A 20892-nucleotide genomic window follows, 5' to 3' on the forward strand; every position below is an offset into this window, starting at 1 on the left:
CCCCCTTCCACGCTCATTTTTTGCCAAAGTCAACGGATCAAAATTTTGAGATAGCCATTTTGTTCAGCATAATCAAAAACCATAATAACTATGTTTTTGGGGATGATTTACTCCCCCACAGTCCCTGGGGGAGGGGCTGCAAGTTACAAACTTCGACCAGTGTTTACATATAATAATGGCTATTGGGAAGTGTACAGACGTTTTCAGGGGGATCTTTTTGGTTTTGGGGGTAGGGTTGAGGGGAGGGGGCTATGTGGGAGGATCTTTCCTCGGAGAAATATGTCATGGGGGAAGAAAAATTCAATGAAAAGGGTGCAGGGCGCAGGACGAATCTGGTCACGTTAGAAAAAAACGTCAAATTCAGAGCTTAATATACAATGCTGGGTGTTCGGAGCCTCTCTATAATGGAGTATAATTTGAAAATAACACAACTATACAAGCGATAAAACATATATACCACAACCATAACTCAACTAACGAAAGAACTGCTAAGAGATAACACAACTATAAAGCGAAAACAGGTGAAAACTAACGGGAAAATAAACGAACTAAGAGGTGGAAGGGGCCCAGAGAAAAAATATTATCCTTTTCCAATTTTGAGCCTAACTTCCGCAAAGGAGTAATAATGTCAGAAGCCCCGAAATACCGAATTATTTTCTTTCAAACAGTTCGTGGTAACGAACAAAAGTAGTCGGATTAAAATTCTGAAATAGCCATTTTATTCAGCATGGTCAAAAAACCTTATAACTATGTCTTTGGGGCGACTTACTCCCACAGAGTCCCCGTGGGAGGGGCTGCAAGTTGCAAATTGTGACCAGTGTTTGCATATATTAATGTTATTTGGAAATGTAGAGACGTTTTCAGGGGAATTTTTTGGTGGGGAGGGGGGGGGGTTGAGAAGAGGGGGCTATGTGGGAGAAATTTTCCATGGAGGAATTTGTCATGGGGGAAGAAGATTTCCATAAAGGGGGCGGAGTATTTTCTAGCATTATTTAAAAAACCAATGAGAAAATAAACAAGAAAAGTTTTCTTCAACTGGAAGTATGGAGTAGCATTAAAACTTAAAACAAACAGAAAATATTACGCATATAAGGGGTTCACCTCCTCCTAATACCTCACTCTTTACGCTAAAGGATTTTTAGTAATTTCAACTATTTATTCTACGGCCTTTGTGATTCAGGGGACAAAATTTAAGCTTTAATACAAAGAGTTATTGACGAGGTATTGACGAGTGGGCGAAACTTCTGATATACGTAATAACAACATACGAACATAGAAGTTTGTTACTTAAGCTAATTCGTAAGTTGCGTATATCTTTTACTACTGAAAACGTTCGTAAAACTAAAAGTTCTAGTTGCCTTTTAAAGTACCCAAAAATTGGAGAGCAACTGGGCCTCCTTCCCCTCCTATTTTCGCAAAATCATTCAATCAAAGCTATGGGAAAGCCATTTAGCCAAATAAATAAATATGCAAATTTCGCTTTAATTATTCATCTGCGGAGAGCCAAAATCAAAACATGGATTAACTAAAAAACGTTCAGAAATTAAATAAAAAAACAAGTTCTTTTAATTGAAAGTAAGGAGTGACATTAAAACTTAAAAAGAACAGAAATTACCCCGTATATGAAATGGGCTGCTCCTTCTTCAACGCCCTGCTCTTTACGCTAAAGTTTTTACTGTTTTAAAAAGTAGAGTTGAGAGAAAGAGTCAAACTTTAGTGCAAAGAGCAAGGCGTTGAAGAAGGAGCAGCCCATTTCATATAAGGGGTAATTTCTGTTCTTTTTAAGTTTTAATGTCGCTCCTTACTTTAGTTAAAAAAACTTGTTTTTTTATTTAATTTAGATAAAGATGGTGTCATGAAGCATTGCTGGAATTCTTATAACCCCTGGAAACATTAATTTACAATTGGATATAATACTACCAACGGTTAGACATTTATCAGACTCTTGAGTACTGACATTTAAAAGTTTTACGGGATTAAGTAATTTGACTGTTAACCGTTTATTAAGCTGAACTAAATTAAGATGTGCTACGGATTACTGAAGTTATGCAGAAAAAACAACTATCGCTGGCAAAGTCGTTAGTTTAATACACCCTATAGTTTTTTTGTTGTTGCTAGACAAAATGGATACTTAAGATTATCTTTTCGTTAAATTAAAGAGATCAAGTTTGAGACATGTTAGCCTTCATTGAACCACGGACCTCATGGTCCATATGGACAATAAGGACCTTGTTGTTGCAAGACAAAGTGGATACTTAAGACTTACTTTTTGTTAAATTGAAGAGATCAAGTTTGAGACATGTTAGCCTTCATTGAGCCATGGACCTTTGCAATTGGGAATTTCCAGATAATAAATAAGAAAAGGAGTTAAATAGCTTTTAGTGTATTGCAAGAAATGCATACTTTATTTTCAGGATAAATTTTACGGATCATAGCAACTAATCGATCACAAATAGTTGGTTGATATCTCAATTATGTTTTCATCATAGAAAGTACACTGAGATGGCGTCTACTCATCGACAACATGGGACTGAATCAGACGCATTTTAGTCCCAAAGCAAACCAACCAACAAATACCTAGACCCCCCAAAAGCTCAGTTTCCCTTCAATCCTGTAGTAGATAATCAAAACAGGCATACGTGCAGGATTTTATTTTAGAGAAGCAAAAGCTTAAAAACTAAATCCATAAAAGGGGAAAACATCAAGATAAGCTGTGATGTTTAATTGAAAAAAAAAAAAATACAGACTAAACAAAAGTTAGGAACAGTACCATAACCTTTGTTGGATATAAGTACTAAGTCCGTAACAATTCTCTTCTAATAAATCAGTATCCTCTCGTTATAGTTCTTCCCTGCTGTAAAGCCTATTATATAATTAAATAAAAAACAAGTTTTTTTAACTGCAAGTAAGGAGCAAGATTAAACCTTAAAACGAACAGAAATTATTCTGTATATGAAAGGGGCTGTCCCCTCCTCAACGCCCCGCTCTTTACGCTAAGGTTTTTCACTGTTTTAAAAAGTAGAGTTGAGAGAAAGAGTCAAATATTTAGCGTAAAGAGTGGGGTGTTGAGGAGGGGACAGCCCCTTTCATATACGAAATAATTTCTGTTCATTTTAAGTTTTAATGCCGCTCTTTAATTCCAGTTGAAAATTTTTTATTGAATTTCTGAACGTTTTTGAATTAAAGCATGTTTTGATTCTGGCTCACCGCACATGAAGAAATAAAACGAAATTTGCATGTTAGATTTTTTTTTAGCAAAATGGCTTTCTCGTAGTTTTGACCGGACGATTTTGACAAGAAAAGAGTTGGGGGAGGAGGCCTAGTTGCCCTCCAGTTTTTGGTTACTTAAAAATGCAACTATTTTTTTTGCTAGCGTTTTTGTTAGTAATAAACATACGTACCTTACAAATTAACTTACGTAACGAACTTCTAGATTTGTGTATTTTTATTACGTATATGAGGGGGTTCTCCCCCGCGTCAATACCTCGCTCTTTACACTAAAGCGTGAATTCTGTCCCAAATCTTTAAGAATGACACCTAAATCACAAAAGTCGTAGAAAAATAGCTGAAATTACTTAAAAATAATTTATCGTAAAGAGGAAGGTATTGTGGAGGAGGCTAACCCCCTTACATACGTAATATTTTATGTTCGTTTTAAGTTTTAATGCTGCTCATTACTTCAAGCTGAAAAGAAAATTACTTATTTTCTCATTATTTTTTTTTTTAATAATGCGAGAGAAAAAAATCCTGCGCCACCTTCATGGATATTATCTTTTCTAATGAAAAATTCCCCCATTTAAAGATCCTCCCACGTAATGCCTGCCCCCCCCCCCCATTTCCACATCTTTTTAGATAAGAGTTTCAAACTTATACAATAAGGTTCTCTGATACGCTGAATGCGATGGTGTGATTTTCGTTAAGATTCTGTGACTTTTAGGGGGTGTTTTCCCCTATTTTCCAAAATAGTACAAATTTTCTCAGGCTCGTATCTTTTGATGGGTTGGACTAAATTGGATGAAGCCTATATATTTAAAATCAGAATTAAAATTTAACTCTTTTGAATATCTATTAGTATCCAAATTGCGTTTTTTAGACTTTGGTTTATTATTGAGCCGGGTCGCTCCTTGCTACAGTTCGTTACTACGTTTGAAGGTAATGCATTTACATTAATGCATTTAACTGTTTGAAAGGGTAATCTATCATGATCTATTATATTAACCAAGACTGTCAGCAAATAATCAAGTTAATAGTGGTGTCTAGAAGATTTTCTGAAAACATTGACAATGTGAGACATATTGCCTTAAATATTAAATGCTTTACATGGTTTAAATTGATCTTGTTTGGCAAAACTGGAAATTTAGGATTACTTTTTTGTCTCATAGATAAATTCAAGTTTAAAACATGCTAACCTTCATTATAATTAGACGTTTTGCAATCGGAAATATCCAGGCAATAAAAAAGAAAATGAATTTAATTCCCTATCGCGTATACTTATTTTTAAAGTGTATTGTTAATTAATCATAGCAATTAATGAACCGCAAAGTGTTATTCCCTGATTGGGTAACAGTTGAAACATATCCTGTATGTTAAGAGCTCAACAAAAATGGTGTTCATTCATCAAGAACACGCACCTTAACTCAATCCCCAAGACAAACCAACACTCAAATACCTCCAGATAGTTAAACTTCCCTGCTATTCCGACGGAAATAAGCCAAGCAGACATTAGTTCACTAGTTTGCCCAAGGGAGACGAAGGTTAAAAAAATATAGAGAAAAGAATTTTATTATATATTATATGATGTGATTTTTGTTGCGAAAATCCTGGGACGATATGGCAACAAAAAATTAACAACAGTTATCAAACTAACGCACTTAGGTTGACGTGCCTATCATCTATAATTCTATGACGTTCCTAACATCTAATCAAACAGTTCGTGGTAACGAAATGTAGTAAGAAGCGACCCGGCTCAATAGTAACCAAAAGTCTAAAAAATGGAATTTTGATACCAATAGCTACATCAAAAGAATCTCATTTTGATGCTGATTTTACATATATAAGTTTGATCAAGTTGAATCTTACGCATCAAAAGTTACAAGCCTGAGAAAATTTGCCTTATTTTAGAAAATAGGGAGAAATACACCCTAAAAGTCATAGAATCTTAACGAAAATCACACCATCAGATTCAGCGTATCAGAGAACCCTATTGTAGAAGTGTCAAGCTCCTATCTACAAAAATGTGGAATTTTGTATTTTTTTCAAACAGTTCGTGGTAACGAACTGTAGTAAGGAGCGATCCGGCTCAATAGTAACCAAAACTCTAAAAAATTGAATTTTGATATCAATAGCTACATCAAAAGAATCGCATTTTAATGCTGATTTTAAATATATAAGTTTCATCAAGTTTAGTCTTAGCCATCAAAAGTTACGAGCCTGAGAAAATTTGCTTTATTTAGGAAAATAGGGGGAAACACCCCCTAAAAGTCGTAGGATCTTGACGAAAATGAAACCATCAGATTCAGCGTATCAGAGAACCCTACTGTAGAAGTTTCAAGCTCCTATCTACAAAAATGTGGAATTTTGCATTTTTTGCCCGAAGACAAATCACGGGTGCGTGTTTATTTGTTTGTTTTTTTTTTTTTTTTTTTTTTTTTTTCCCAGGGGTCATCGTATCGACCAAGTGGTCCTAGAATGTCGCAAGAGGGCTCATTCTAACGGAAATGAAAAGTTCTAGTGCCCTTTTTAAGTGACCAAAAAAATTGGAGGGCATCTAGGCCCCCTCCCACGCTCATTTTTTTCCCAAAGTCAACGGATCAAAATTTTGAGATAGCCATTTTGTTTAGCATAGTCGAAAATCATAATAACTATGTTTTTAGGGATGACTTACTCCCCCACAGTCCCTGGGGGAGGGGTTGCAAGTTACAAACTTCAACCAGTCTTTACATATAATAATGGTTATTGGAAAGTGTACAGACGTTTTCAGGGGGATTTTTTTGGTTTTGGGGGTAGGGTTGAGGGAGGGGGCTATGTGGGAGGATCTTTCCTTGGAGAAATATGCCATGGGGGAAAAAAAATTCAATGAAAAGGGCGCAGGACAAATCTGGTCACGTTAGAAAAAAACGTCAAATTAAGAGCTTAATATACAATGCTGGGTGTTCGGAGCCTCTCTATTATGGAGTATAATTTGAAAATAACACAACTATACGAGCGATAAAACATATATACCACAACCATAACTACTGCTAAGAGATAACACAACTATAAAGCGAAAACAGGTGAAAACTAACGGGAAAATAAACGAACTAAGAGGTGGAAGGGGCCCAGAGAAAAACTATAATCCTTTTTCAATTTTGAGCCTAACTTCCGCAAAGGAGTAATAATGTCAGAAGCCTCGAAATACCGAATTATTTTCTTTTCAAACAGTTCGTGGTAAGGAACTGTAGTAAGGGGCGACCCGGCTCAATAGTAAACGAAACTCTAAAAAACGGAATTTTGATACTAAAAGATACATCAAAAGATTCGAATTTTTACGCTGATTCTAAATATTAAGTTTCAATTAATTTAGTCTTTGTCATCAAAAGTTACGAGCCTGAGAAAATTTGCCCTATTTTGGAAAAAAGGGGGAAACATCCATTAAAAGTCATAGAATCTTAACGAAAATCACACTATCGCATTCGATATATCAGAGAACTCTATAGCAAAAATTTCAAGCTCCTATCTAAAAAATGTGGAATTTTGTATTTTTTGCCAGAAGACAAATCACGGGTGCGTGTTTATTTATTTTTTTTTTTTTTTTTTTTTCCCAGGGGTCATCTTATCGACCAAGTGGTCCTAGGATGTCGCGAGAGGGCTCATTCTAACGGAAAGGAAAAGTTCTAGTGCCCTTTTTAAGTGACCGAAAAATTGGAGGGCAAATAGGCCCCCTCCCATGCTCATTTTTAAAAGTCAACAGATTAAAATTTTAAGATAGCCATTTTGTTCAGCATAGTCGAAAACCATAATAACTATGTCTTTGGGAATGACTTACTCCCCCACAATCCCTGAGGGAGGGGCTGCAAGTTACAAACTTTGACCAGTGTTTACATATAGTAATGGTTATTGGGAAGTGTACAGACGTTTTCATGGGGATTTTTTGGTTTGGGGGGTGGGGTTGATGGGAGAGGGCTTTGTGGGAGGATCTTTCCTTTGAGGAATATGTCACGGGGGAAGAAAAATTCAATGAAAAGGGCGCAGGATTTTCTAGCATTACTATAAAAAAAACAGTGAAAAAATAAACATGAAAACGTTTTTTCAAATGAAAGTAAGGAATAGCATTGAAATTTAAAACGAACAGAGATTATTACGCATATGAGGGGTTCTAAAAATACTTTAGAATAAAGAGCGAGGTATTTAGGAGGAGATAGATACCTCGCTCTTGATGCTAAAATATTTTTAGTGATTTCAACTATTTATTCTACGGCCTTTTTGATTCAGGGGTCATTCTTAAAGAATTGGGACAGAACTTACGATTTAGTGTAAAGAGCGAGGTATTAACGAGGGTACAAACCCCCTCGTACACATAATAAAAATATAAGAATATAAAAGTTTGTTACGTAAGTTAATTCTTAAGTTACGTATATTTTTTACTAATAAAAACGTTCGTTGAATATTAAAAGTTCTAGTAGCCTTTTTAAGTAACCGAAAAATTGGAGGGCAGCAAGGCCTCCTTCCCCACCCCTTATTTCTCAAAATCGTCTGATCAAAACTAAGAGAAAGCCATTTAGCCAAAAAAAATTAATATACTAATTTCATTTCAATAATTTATGTGCGGAGAGCCAAAATCAAACATGCATTAATTCAAAAACGTTCAGAAATTAAATAAAAAAAACTAGTTTTTTTAACTGAAAGTAAGGAGCGACATTAAAACTTAAAACGAACAGAAATTACTCCGTATATGAAATGGGTTGTCCCCTCCGCAGTCCCACGCTCTTTACGCTAAAGTTTTTCATTGTTTTAAAAAGTAGAATTGTGGCAAAGAGTCAAACTTTAGCGTAAAGAGCGTGGGACTGCGGAGGGGACAACCCATTTCATATACGGAGTAATTTCTGTTCGTTTTAAGTTTTAATGTCGCTCCTTACTTTCAGTTAAAAAAACTAGTTTTTTTTATTTAATTGCCAGAAGGCAGATCACGGATGCGTGTTTATTTGTTTGTTTGTTTTTTTTGTTTTATTTTTTTTTGCAAGGTTTTTTTCCCAGGGGTGATCGTATCGAGCCAGTAGTCCTAGAATATTGAGAAAAGGGCTCATTCTAATGGAAAAGGAAAGTTCCAGTGCCCTTTTTAAGTGGCCAAATATTGGAGGGCACCTAGGCCCCTCCCACACTAATCGTTTTCCCAAAGTCGCCGGATCAAAATTCTGAGATAGCCATTTTATTAAGCGTATTCAAGAAACCTTATAGCTATGTCCTTGGGGACGACTTACTCCCCCAGAGTCCCCTTGGGAGGGGCCACAAATTACAAACTTTGACCAGTGCTTACATATAGTAATGGTTATTTGGAAGTGTACAGACGTTTTTTGGGGTTTTTCATGTTGGGGGGGGGGGTTGATAAGACAGGGGTATGTCGGGGGAACTTTCCTTGGAGGAATTTGTGATGGGGGAAGAAGAGTTTCATCAAGGGGCGCAGGATTTTCTAGCATTATTAAAAAAAAAACAATGAAAAAATAAATATGAAAAAGTTTTTTTCAACTGAAATTAGGAAGAAGCATTAAAACTTAAAAGGATAAGAAATTATTACACATATGATGGGCTCATCTCCTCTTAATACCTCGCTCTTTACGCTAAAGCATTTTTAGTAATTTCAACTATTTATTCTATGGCTTTTGTGGTTCAGGGGTCATTCTTAAGAAATTGGGACAAGATTTAAGCTTTAGTGTAAAGAGCGAGGTACTGACGAGGGGGTGAACCCCTTCATATACGTAATAAAAACATGAAAATACAGAAGTTTGTTACGTAAGCTAATTTGTAAGTTACGTATATCTTTTACTAATAAAAACATTAGTAAAAAATTAAAAGTTCTAGTTCCCTTTTTAAGTAACCAAAAACTCGGAGGGCAACTAGGCCTCCTCTCCCGCTCCTTTTATTCTCAAAATAAATTCGATCAAAACTATGAGAAAGCCAATTAGCCAAAAAAATAAATATGCAAATTTCGTTTTAATTATTCATCTGCGGAGAGCCAAAATCAAAACATGCATTGATTCAAAAACGTTCAGAAATTAAATAAAAAACAACAAGTTTTTAGAACGGAAAGTAAGGAGCGACATTAAAACTTAAAACGAACTGAAATAATATCGTATATGAAAGAGGCTGCTTCCTCATCAACGCCCCACTCTTTACGCTAAAGTTTTTTACTGTTTTAAAAAGTAGAGTTAAGAGAAAGAGTAAAACTTTAGCGTAAAGAGCGCTTCCCTTTGATTTGAGAGTAACCAGCCCCCCCCTCCTCCATCATTATTTCCCTGAACACCTCCATTCAAAATTTATAGATAACACTTTTGTTAATCGTGTACAGAAATTATGTCTGTGAGAAAGCCCCCCCCCTACAGCTCTCAGGGCAAGGGTAGTAAGTTATGCCATGGGGACACATAAGGTTCTTAGAGAAAGGGTGGTCATATATGCTTTCAAGGGGACTCATTGGGTTTGTAATATAGAGTTCTAGTGCCATTTTTAAGAGTCAAAGTTATCAGAGGGCAGCTAACCCGAGCCTAACGGCGAGGGTTGTAACTTTTGTCCCCAGGGCATTTAAGGTTCTTATGGAAAGGATGGTAGCATAAACTTTAGAGGCTGTTCATTTGGTTAAAAATGGAAGTTTGAAACTTTGAGGGTGTGTTAAAGGACATGTTGAAGAAACCAAAGCTGCAGCGCACATACTGCTACGGATACTACTACAACTATTGCTACTAAGCAATTTTAGGGTATAAATGTGAAACTTTTATGGAACATTTAGGCGGATGTTGAGCTATATCAAAACAAACTATGAGCATATGGGCTTTCAAAAAGGTTACAGAGCGATATCTTAAGAACCGCTTACGCTTTTCAGTTAGACCTTTAAGGGTAAGTTGGCGCGGATTCTTAACTAGCCAGAAGGCACTTCGTGTATGCTATTAGTACTACTATTACAGTTACTGTAACTAATGATGCTCTGAGTATTAAGGTGAAAATATTAGGCAATGTTTAGAGGGAGTTTCAATTAAACGAAAAAAATGTATGCATGAAGGTTTTCAAAATGGCGTATAGGCAATATCATAGTCAACACCCCTCTATAATAGCAAGAAATATTATTGAAACTTATCATTGTCAATTTGACTCATAATTAAAAGCTATAGTGCCCTATTTAAGAGCAAAAAGAGATTGGAGGGATAGCAGCCCTTTTCCAAGGCCCATAAATTTTACTAATACGTCCACTCAAAACTAATAGACAGCTATTTTGTTCAGTATAGAAGAACGTTCAGCAACTATGTCTCTAGGAATAGTGGGCGTGTCAACCCCCCATAATTATGCAATTGGCCCAATATGCTTTAAATCTAGATGTTGCAGTAAAACCAAATCAAAAGGTATTGTGTGTTTGGTTGCCAATAAGACACCTGAGAAATATATCGAAAACTACTGGGGTTATTAAAATGAAACTTTCGGGGCTACTACTATGACTATTCCTGCTCTTGCAATTTAAATAAATAAAAAGCACGCGTTTGTGTCCAGGTTGTCAACAAGCCTAGATAAAATATTCTGGAAATGATATTAAGTTTTATTTTCAGCCTAACTTCAGGAGGCAAAAAATTAAATAAAAGACTTTTTGTATCAGGATTAAAAATTGCTGAAAAACTTTCTCCAACATAGAAATAGCAAACCAACCTACAGGCTTTTATATATTTTCAGTAAAGTGCAAATTCTTTCCTGGTCTTGAAAGGCACGGGGGTTATCAGCTCCACTTATTTTCCTTAATTCTTTCTTTACGACATCCTCTCACCCCAGCAGTGAACATCCTTCTTTCCTTTTAGCCCTAAGTGGCCTCCTGAAAAGGACCATCTTCGGCAATCTGTCATCCTTCATCCACAGAACGTGCCCAAGCCATATCAACTTTTCTTTCATTATAATCCTAGAAATTGGGATTGAACCACACTTTTCGTACAGCCTACTGTTTGAAATACAGTCAGTTAGCCGGGAGCCCAAAACGATCCTTTGGCAATTTTTCTAAAAAAACATCTATCAATTCTCGGTCTGTTTTTCGGAGTGCCCATCCTTCAGAACCATATTTGACCACTGTCATCGCTGTAGCTTCTAATAATCTAATCTTGTTTCGCGGACTTATCTTTCAAATCTAGCAAACTTTCTTCAACTTTGAAAAAAAGACCCTGAGCCTTGATGATTCTAAGAGTCGTTTGTTTTCACTGCGTGATGTTATTTAATTTGGTTTCTTGTCCATTGAACAATTAACCTCATAATCTTTGATAAATTTGAACAACTTTGTATATTATGAAATCGAGGCCTAGCATAGTTTCAGCAGCATTTTTTTGGAACTATGAAATACACTGTTTGCTGAAGATCTCAAAGTTTATCCATCTATACTGGGTAACTTAAGAGTTTAGGGAGACAGAATGTATTCCTCCTGTGAATATTACCATTTAGAAAAAGGAATTGTCAAAACTCATGCAGTAAATTTACGTTCCCCTTCCTAACTTATATGTGTTCAATTTTTCTCATTCTAACATTTGATCAATTCAATTTCAAATGACTTTTAATTGATTCTGATTCGTCACTCAGATAAATATAACCGTTCGTGGTAATGAACTTTAATTAAGGATAAACTCGGCCCATTAGTAACAGAAAATAAAAAAAAAATCAGAGTTTTGATAGGAATAAATACATAAAAAGAATTTTTTTTTTACTGATTACATATACATTAAATGCATTAAGTTTAATTTTACTCATCAAAATCTAAGAGCATGAGAAAAATTGCCTGATTTTCGTGGAAAACAACCCATAAAATTCAACTGATCTTAATGTAAGTCACGCCATTAGATTCAGTTTATTAGGGAACACAACTGTAAAGGTTTTAAGCTCCTATCTACAAATTTGTGAAATTTTGTATATTTGCCAGAACACCGATCAAGGATACGCGTTTATTTTATTATTTTTTCCAGGGATGACCGTATCAAGCCAGTGGTCCTAGAAAACTGGAAGAGAGCTCAATTGAACAGAAATAAAAACATCTTTTGGCATTTTTAAGCGATTGGAAGCCAACTAGCCCCCCTCCCAAAGGCTTTTTCCCAATGACAGGTACAGTTACTATTCTTTCAGTTTTAACGTGACCTTCCATAGACCCTGAAGAATGGGCTGCAAGTTACACAATTGACTAATATTGTTCACATTTAGTACTCTATTTGTAATTGGAAAATATACGGAGATTTTTCGGAGTAATCTTATGTACGGAGGGGAAATTTCAGCGAGGAGGAAATTTTCCGGGGGAAACTCTGCCATAGAACTGTTACACAGGGTGGGTGGGATTTCCTGGTATGAATTGAAAAACGACACAAAATGAAATGAAAAAACAAGTTTTTTCCGCTGAAAGTAAGGAGCAGCTTAAAAACTTAAGACGAACAGAAACTATACCGCATATGAAATGGGCTGTCCTTTCTTCAGCCCTAAATCCTTACGCCATAGTCTTAAAGATCTAAAAATACTTCTCATTCATACTAAAAGGGCATTGTGTTTGATCAGTCTTTCTTGAAGAACTGTGACAAAAATTATAACTTTCACGAAAAAGATCTAGAGTGTGAAAAGGGGAAGCCCACTCACGTACAGAATAATTTTTACTTTTTATATGTTTTAATGTTGCTCATTACTTTTAGTTAAAAATGTTTTATTTCTTTATCAGCTAAAGGCTTTAAGCCAAATTGCATAACCAAGAAAAACTAAGCGAAGAAGGAAACCAAACATAAGGCTTTTTGTATGTTTTAATGTTGCTCCTTAATTTTAGTTAAAAATGTTTAATTTTTTTATCAGCTAAAGACTTTAAGCCAAACTGAATAACCAAGAAAAAACTAAACAAAAAAGGAAACCAAATATAATGCTTTTTATATGTTTCAGTGTTGCTCCTTAATTTTAGTTAAAAAAGTTTTTATTTTTTTATCAGCTAAAGACTTTAACCCAAAACTGAATAACCAAGAAAAAACTAAGCAAAAAAGGAAACCAAACATAAGGTTTCTTATATGTTTGAATGCTGCTCCTTAATTTTAGTTAAAATCTTTTCATTTTTTTTATCAGCTGAAGACTTTAAGCCAAACTGAATAACCAAAAAACAACTAAGCAAAAAAGGAAACCGAACATAAGGCGTAACTTGAGTGCGTTGAATTTTGGAGAGGAAAAATAGATACATAAGATAAAAATAAATACAATGAATAAATAAAATAAATAGATAAATAAAATAAATTTATAAAAGTAAAATGAATTTATAAAAATAAATAAAATAAAAAATACATAAAAATAAATACATAAATATATGATTGGTAAGTACATGTAGCAATATATAAACAACAAAGAGCTAATTGAGTTACACCGCGGACGAAAAATAGTGTGGAATTCATGTAAAGACAAAATATAAATACAAAATTTCATTATATAGTTGAGTTACTCCACTTCAATTGAAACATAAATAAAAAGAAATTTCAATTCAAAAGAATGAAGAAAACGAATTCCATCAAGGAACAAATTTCTCACTAGCATTGACTGTAATGTTGCAATGCTTTTGCTTAATTCTAGTGCCTGGTTTATTGCCTGGGAGTGTTTTATACCCAAATTAACTATTCTAACAATTGACTCATTAAAAAATAACAACAAAGAAATTTGATGAATATGTAGGTAACGTGTGTTCTATGGCCAAATTTGAAAAAAAAAAGGTTTCCATGCTACTATGGCCTTTCTAGCCCGTTGTTTAAAACTATGATAGCAGGAAATAAGAGAATTCTCTTAAAATACCAAGGTCAGTTAAAACTAAATCTGAATGTTTAACTTAATACAGTAGCAATTCACATAAACACATGTATACCGAAAAACTAGGAGCATCTGGGAATTCAAATTTTAACGACAAAGATGTCCATATGCAAATGTATGGTTTTTAGCAATAGAGGTTAGCAAAAGAGGTTATAGCTTTCCTTTGAAAGTGTAGTTGCCTTTAGGGGTTACCGATTTGTTCAATCATCAATCAATCATTTTATTCATACTAAAACGATATTACAAACGTTATTCATCCCAAGAAGCTTTGCTTGTTATGGACCATACAACACAGTATTAATGCACTAAAAGAAGGACTTTACAAGTTGAGAAGATTCCTGAAAATAATTTCAAAAAGAATAGAAGAGAAAATTCTTTTCTCTTCCCAATTATCAATTGGAAAGAATTCTAAATAGGAGAAACAATAGGAAAAGAAAAAACAGGGAAAATAAAATCAAAGAAGAGAGAGATAAATTACTAAACAGAAAAGAACCGACGAAAAATTGCCTTTGCAGAAAGACAAAGAGGGACATCTGGAGGGATGGAGTTAAATAATATAATTGATTGATAAACAGGAGACCTCTGGGCTGCTGTACATGATCGTTTGGGTAAAACAAGTTTGTGAGAAGAACTACGTAAAAAAGAAGAGTACCTACCTAAGCCTAGCTTAGCCTAACTAGGCTAATTTTATTATGCTTTATTATGCTTTATTTTTCCTTACCTTTCTTATTGCAGCTCCGTCTGTGGTAGTACTAATAAATCTTTTATATGCTCAGTTAAATTGCCCGAAATAGGGAAGTGAAGGCTACTTTTCGTCTCCCTCGGTTTTACTCGGAATAGTTCCACTGGATCGTATTTTGGGTAAAAGTAATCTTTATTTAGCGTATTAATTAATTATAAATTGTTGCGGAGGCAGTGAAAGTGTACCTAGAAAAGTAGAAAACGTGCGTAAACATTTATTTAAAATTTATTCAATTTTTTAAGATTTGTTAAATTGTCTCTACCCCTCCAAAAGGTCATATCTGACAATTTCTCATTGTTGAGATAGTTGCTAAAAATCTCTTCATGATTTGATTCACCTAAATTCATGATTTAATCTTTTGATTCACCTAACATCGTCTGCGAAGTTGTGTTAGGTCAGTTAGGTTGAAACATTTACAGTGAAAGATGGAAATGTTCGCTTAAAGGTTAACGCATCAATCTGGTAGCAACTGGTGTGAAAAACTAAATAAAATAAAATCAAAATATATAAGCAACGGGTTTAAAAAGTTAATTTAAAATTAGTGCATGTTATTTATGTATTTTCATTTTGATTTATTTATATATGGAAAGGCATTGTGAAAGGCAAAGTAAGATTTAAAATCCACTGGAGTCTTATAATATTTAGTGCTTGAATAGTCTGATAGAAAAACGTTCAACACATGCTAGGTACTTTTTTTTCGTTTCCCCGATGAGAAAACAAGCTTTTTGGTATAGTTGATAGATTGAATACTTTTCTGTCATAAATTAGAATTCTGAGGCTGATTAATCTATTTTCTTTTAGGGGTTGCTAGCTTAGTAATATTGTTGGACCTTTCTCTTTGTAAACTATTTGTGTTGTCAGTTTCAAATTTCCACCGTCCAGAAGGGAACATGTCAAAACAGAAAATATTCTTGCTTTGTAATGCGCTCAAAAATTGTACTCAAGAGATTCTTTAAGTGTGAGCTACTTCCATATACCTTTTTCTCTTTTTGTTGTAAATATACAAATTGTCTTTGCATTTGTCTTCCATAGGCCGACTATTTTCTTCACTCCACTTGTCGCCATTGCCTTGCATTTTTGATGTCAAATTAATTTGGCAAAAAGAGTCGGTTTAAAGGACAGTTATGTAGAATTTTATTTTTAACATGCCATTTTAAGTATGACGCTAATAATGTTGTCTTGAAGCATGTTATAGTTAAAAAAACCTCACTAGTAATGATTTCAATACACCTTTCAATGGCATAAAAGGGCTCACATAAAGAATGAAAAACGTCAAGCGGATTTCTACAAGCCGACTATTGTCTTCCCTCCACTTGTCGCCATTGTTTTGCTTGTTTGCTGATAAATTAATTTGGCAAAAACTGTCGGCCTATGGCAAACAAGGTAAAATACAGTAATTAATCTTTAAAGAACTAAAAAAGTGAAAAAAAATTTTCTAAGTGGTTTACGCATAAGGAATACCCCCTTGCAAAAACTTCAGCCTTGGCCGGTTTTGCAGCCTTTCAAAAAACCCAAAATACCGTCTGTGATTATCGCTGGAATGGCTTCAAAGAACAGTTTTGAAAATCTTACTTTTAACATGCTATTTTAAGGTCACGCTAATAACGTTGTCTTGAAGCATACTATATTTTGAAAATCTTACTATTAAGAATATCAAGACACCTTCCAATGGTACAAAAGAGCCCACACAAAGAATAAAAACATTAAGCGGATTCTAATAAAAGGTCCCATGATGAACAGATCTTAAAGCTGCTTGTAACAATCCATGTATTATGCTTAAAGGCAACTCATTTGTGTCATGGATAAATTAGATTATGAAAGAAAAAATAAACTGGAGATGACTAAGTCACAATCAAAAATGTTTAACACGACCTAAAAACTAACTTGACAATAAGCTATGAATGAGGCAAAAACCTTGCAACAAAATAGTATAAGGTAAAAAGGTAAAGGATACGGCATTAGACTTTACAGTCCGTACCGGTGGTGCTGATCTCCGTTTCTTGGCCCTTCAGCCAGGAAGTGCAATGGGAGGTTGGGGGCCAGCCATCCTGTGCTTTCGCACACCCTTCCTGTTTACCTTCCCCAGATTTCTCCAGGTACCCATTTAGAGCTGGGTCAACTCTGGCTAAGCTTACAGAGTCACGCCACTGACCCCCGTCCCAAACTGAAGAATTGGGTACACTGGGATTCGAACCCGCGTCCTCTCAGACAAGGGATCCCGAATCCAGCGCACCAACCCACTCGGCCATTCTCTAAAATTAGGACACTATATGAAAGCCAGATTTGTTGTATTGCATAGTTTGTCAATAAATAGGATTATCTCAAAAGCTCAAATACATGACAATAAGATAAGAATCAAATTATATAACCTTTTTGCTGTAAAAATACGTTTATTTCAATCTATATATATAAAAATAAGTTGTCTGTGTGTGGATCTGTGGATCAGGTGACGTCATGTTTGTTCGCATATGACGTCTGAATTATTTCACACTAATACAAAAGAAGAAAAAAACTAAAAAAGGTAAAAACTACAAAAAAAACTAAAAAGAAAAAAAAACTAAAAAAGCTAAAAAACTAAAAAAAACTAAAAGGTAAAAAACTAAAAAGGTAAAAATCTAATAACTAAAAAAAAACTGAAAAAAATAAAAAAAGGCAAAAACTACAAAAAAAATAAAAACTAATAAAAAAACTAAAAAAGCTAAAAAACTAAAAAAAACTAAAAAAAAACTAAAAAAAGATAAAAAACTAAAAAAAACTAAAAACTAAAAAAGAAAAAAACTAAAAAAAAGAAAAAAACTGAAAAATAAAAGAGAAAAAGAAAACTAAAAAAATATGAATAAATATATATAAAAATAAGTTGTTTGTGGGTTATGTCTGTCTGTCTGTCTGTCGAGTGACGTCGTGTTTGTCCGCATATGACGTCTGAATTATTTCACACTAATACAAAAGAAGAAAAAAAACTAAAAAAGGTAAAAACTACAAAAAAAACTAAAAAGAAAAAAAACTAAAAAAGCTAAAAAACTAAAAAAACTAAAAAAAGGTAAAAAACTAAAAACTAAAAAAAACTGAAAAAACTAAAAAAAGGCAAAAACTAAAAAAAAACTAAAAACTAATAAAAAAACTAAAAAAGCTAAAAAACTAAAAAAACTAAAAAAACTAAAAAAAGGACCTACAATGGCAACAGCCGAGGAAGCTTCTCAAAGAATCTATGCCAAAAAACTTGCTACTGATAGAGAAAGTAAGAAAAGAAAGCGTGCCGAGGAATCACAAGAACAGAAAGAAAACAGGCTTGCAGCTGATAGAGAAAGTAAGAAAAGAAAGCGTGCCGAGGAATCACAAGAACAGCAAGAAAACAGGCTTGCGGCTAAAGAACGCAAAACAACGCAGTTAGATGAAAATCCACCTGGAAAGCGAGAGTCAAAACATATCAAAACTGAAAATGATAGCGATGATGATTGGGTTTGGGATTTTGACCTTTATAAGGTCATCAATGCCTACCAGATTTAAGTTAAAAAACAAAGGTTCGGCGATATGTACTTCATAGTGACGCTGAAAAATAAAGAAGAAAAAAAAACTGAAAAAATGTGAAAAACTAAAAAAAAAACTAAAAAGAAAAAACCACTCAAAGATAAATTACAGACCGGGACACAAATGACGACCGACACAGAGGGAATATAAATGACGACCAGGAACCTCAAAGAAAAATTACAGACTGGGACACCCGGACACAAATCCCGACCGGGAATATAAATGACGACCGGGACGCAGGGACACAACTACAACGGGGACGCCGGGGGCACAGGCGGGATATATAATTGACGACTGAGACACAGGGATTGTTTGAATAGAAATTACAGACGGGGATACCGGGACACAAATGACGACCGGAACACTGGGACACAGGGAATATAAATGAAGACCGGGACACTCAAAGAGAAAATACAAACTGGGACACCAGGACACAAATGACGACCGGGACACAGGGAATATAAATGCTATTTATATGCACAGACAATGGGACAGCGAAGAATGTTGTATATTCGCATGTTTTACGTAGTTAAAAATATATATTTATATCTATCTCTATTCACAGGTGGGACACAGGGACACAGCTACAATGGCGCGTAACTAATATGGCGCGTAACGACTTACGCGCGCGGGGGGGGCTTGGGGGGGCGCAAAGCGCCCCACCAACTAGGTGTTGGGGTGGCGCGAAGCGCCACCCCAACATCTAGTATTATATAATTGTTTCAATCTGTTTTGTTGGTTGTAACGTTGTTGGTGGATAGGAACGAGAGACACTCATTCGAGTGGATCTAAAGTATCTAGTAGAGCATTTAGAGTTTGTTAGGGCTTAGTACTTTGCTGGAGCACTAGTGAGCCATGGTCAACTATAAGCGCTTTAACTCGCGGCTCTGATCATCTTATGCTCGAACTCTAGCAAACTTTCTGTAAATCCTAAAGAGAATTTTTGAAATTTTACTTATGAATTATGGAATTTTTACAAGGTTAGTCTTAGGTTATTTGACAAAGGCTCAATTTAAGCCCTCTGGACTTGACAGCCAGCTCAAATTACAAGTAAATCCAACTATAGTCAAATATCGTAGTTCAGGATATGAACCTACTCTTCGTAAAATATCTACCAAAAATTATTTAACTCTTCTTTAAGTGAGCTCTTTTAAGGACATTTCACTTAATGAGTCCTCCTTTCCTCTTTGGTATCTAATGGGGAAAAAGGGTAGATCAAAATGTTCTCTGCAAAGGCCAAAGATTTTCCAGGATTCGTAAGATTCTCACGCTTCTATAAAACAAAATCGTTTAAATCCTGCAGGAGGAATGACTAGTGGCCATGGCTTCCACTCCTTAGGAGTTTTCCTTAGATTTTGGGATATCAGCACCGGGCATGGGATCTTGGGTAAAGCAAATACGCTAAAAATTACCCTTAAAAAGTATGGTATGTACGTTCATTGTTATTATTCTCAATAATTTTCTTTTCAAGCCTAGGAATTTTTGCAAATGAATTTTGGGATATCGTCAGATTTTCAGTGACTGTCATCTACATGTCTGCTATATCCAGGATAAAATAATGCGGGTATCCTTACTAAATGTGCTGATGACAACAAGTCATATCCTTCTTTTTTAGGAGTTGTTTAGTAAGAATGGTGACAAAAAAGTCCAAATTTGGCGTGAAAAGTAAGGGAATGAGGAGAGGGATGCCCCTTAATAAATGAAATTATTTATATTCGTTCAATGTTTAATGTTGCTCCTTACTTTCAGTTGAAAGAAACTTGTTGTCTTATTGAATTTCTTATCATTTTTCAGATTTTGCCGGGAAATCTCTGCCCCCTTTGTGAAAGTTACCCCTGAAAGCTTTTCTCCCCATGGAAAATTATCCCTATGGAAAATTCCCCCGCAAGAAATTCCCCTGTCTGATAAAAGTCCGTATATTTCCCAATAAATAAGACTGTATGTAAACAATGAGTAAATTGCATTACTTACAACTTTTCCACAAGGGCTGTAGGGGGTCATGTCATCTCCAGAGGCAAAGTTATTGGACCATTCAACTAATTTGAATCAACTGGCTATCTCAAAATATTTACCAAACTTCTTTTGTGGAAAAAAAAGGTGTGGGAGGAATTGTTTTCCTCCAATCTTTTTGGCTACCTAAAAAGGCACTAGAACTCTTAATCTACGCTCAATTGAGCACTCTCCCAGTTTTTTATGACCAGTGATCCAAATTGTTAGATGGTCGTCACAAAAAATAAAACACATAAGTAATTCCTTTCCTATAGCCTCGGGCGACTGCTTTAGGGCCCAAATAAGCACATTATTTGGCTGTATATGTTTTTGATAAGACCTACATAACCAGGGTCTGGAAAACCTGAGCTACTTCGAGCAATTCGTCTTGATTAGATTTGATCGTCCGAAATATTTTCTAGAAATCTACATGCATAAATTTTTATTGAAATGTTTAAGGTTGCATACCCATAGTTGCAATTGTTCCCATAGGCCTTGTTCCCATATGCAATTGTTCCCATAGACCTTGCGCATTATATCATCTTGACCTAATAAAAAGTACCAAATAAATAATCAGCTGAGCATACAACTACATATTTATCTATTACTAGTGA

At 34.9% G+C, this 20892-nt stretch overlaps 1 long non-coding RNA gene across 1 annotated transcript in view; it reads right to left on the bottom strand.

Annotated features, from left to right (window-relative positions):
- The window catches only part of LOC136036013 (uncharacterized), a 37372-nt gene extending 16482 nt beyond the window's left edge, over positions 1 to 20890 (bottom strand). Inside the window, exons 1-2 of the long non-coding RNA XR_010619603.1 lie at positions 20747 to 20890; positions 14741 to 14946 (exon numbers count right to left, since the gene is read on the bottom strand). This is a non-coding gene — a long non-coding RNA (uncharacterized LOC136036013). The remainder of the gene's footprint in view (positions 1 to 14740; positions 14947 to 20746) is intronic.
- Between the last annotated feature and the right edge of the window lie 2 nt (positions 20891 to 20892).

Source organism: Artemia franciscana, chromosome 15 (assembly GCF_032884065.1).
Source record: "Artemia franciscana chromosome 15, ASM3288406v1, whole genome shotgun sequence".
Lineage (NCBI taxonomy): Eukaryota > Metazoa > Arthropoda > Branchiopoda > Anostraca > Artemiidae > Artemia > Artemia franciscana.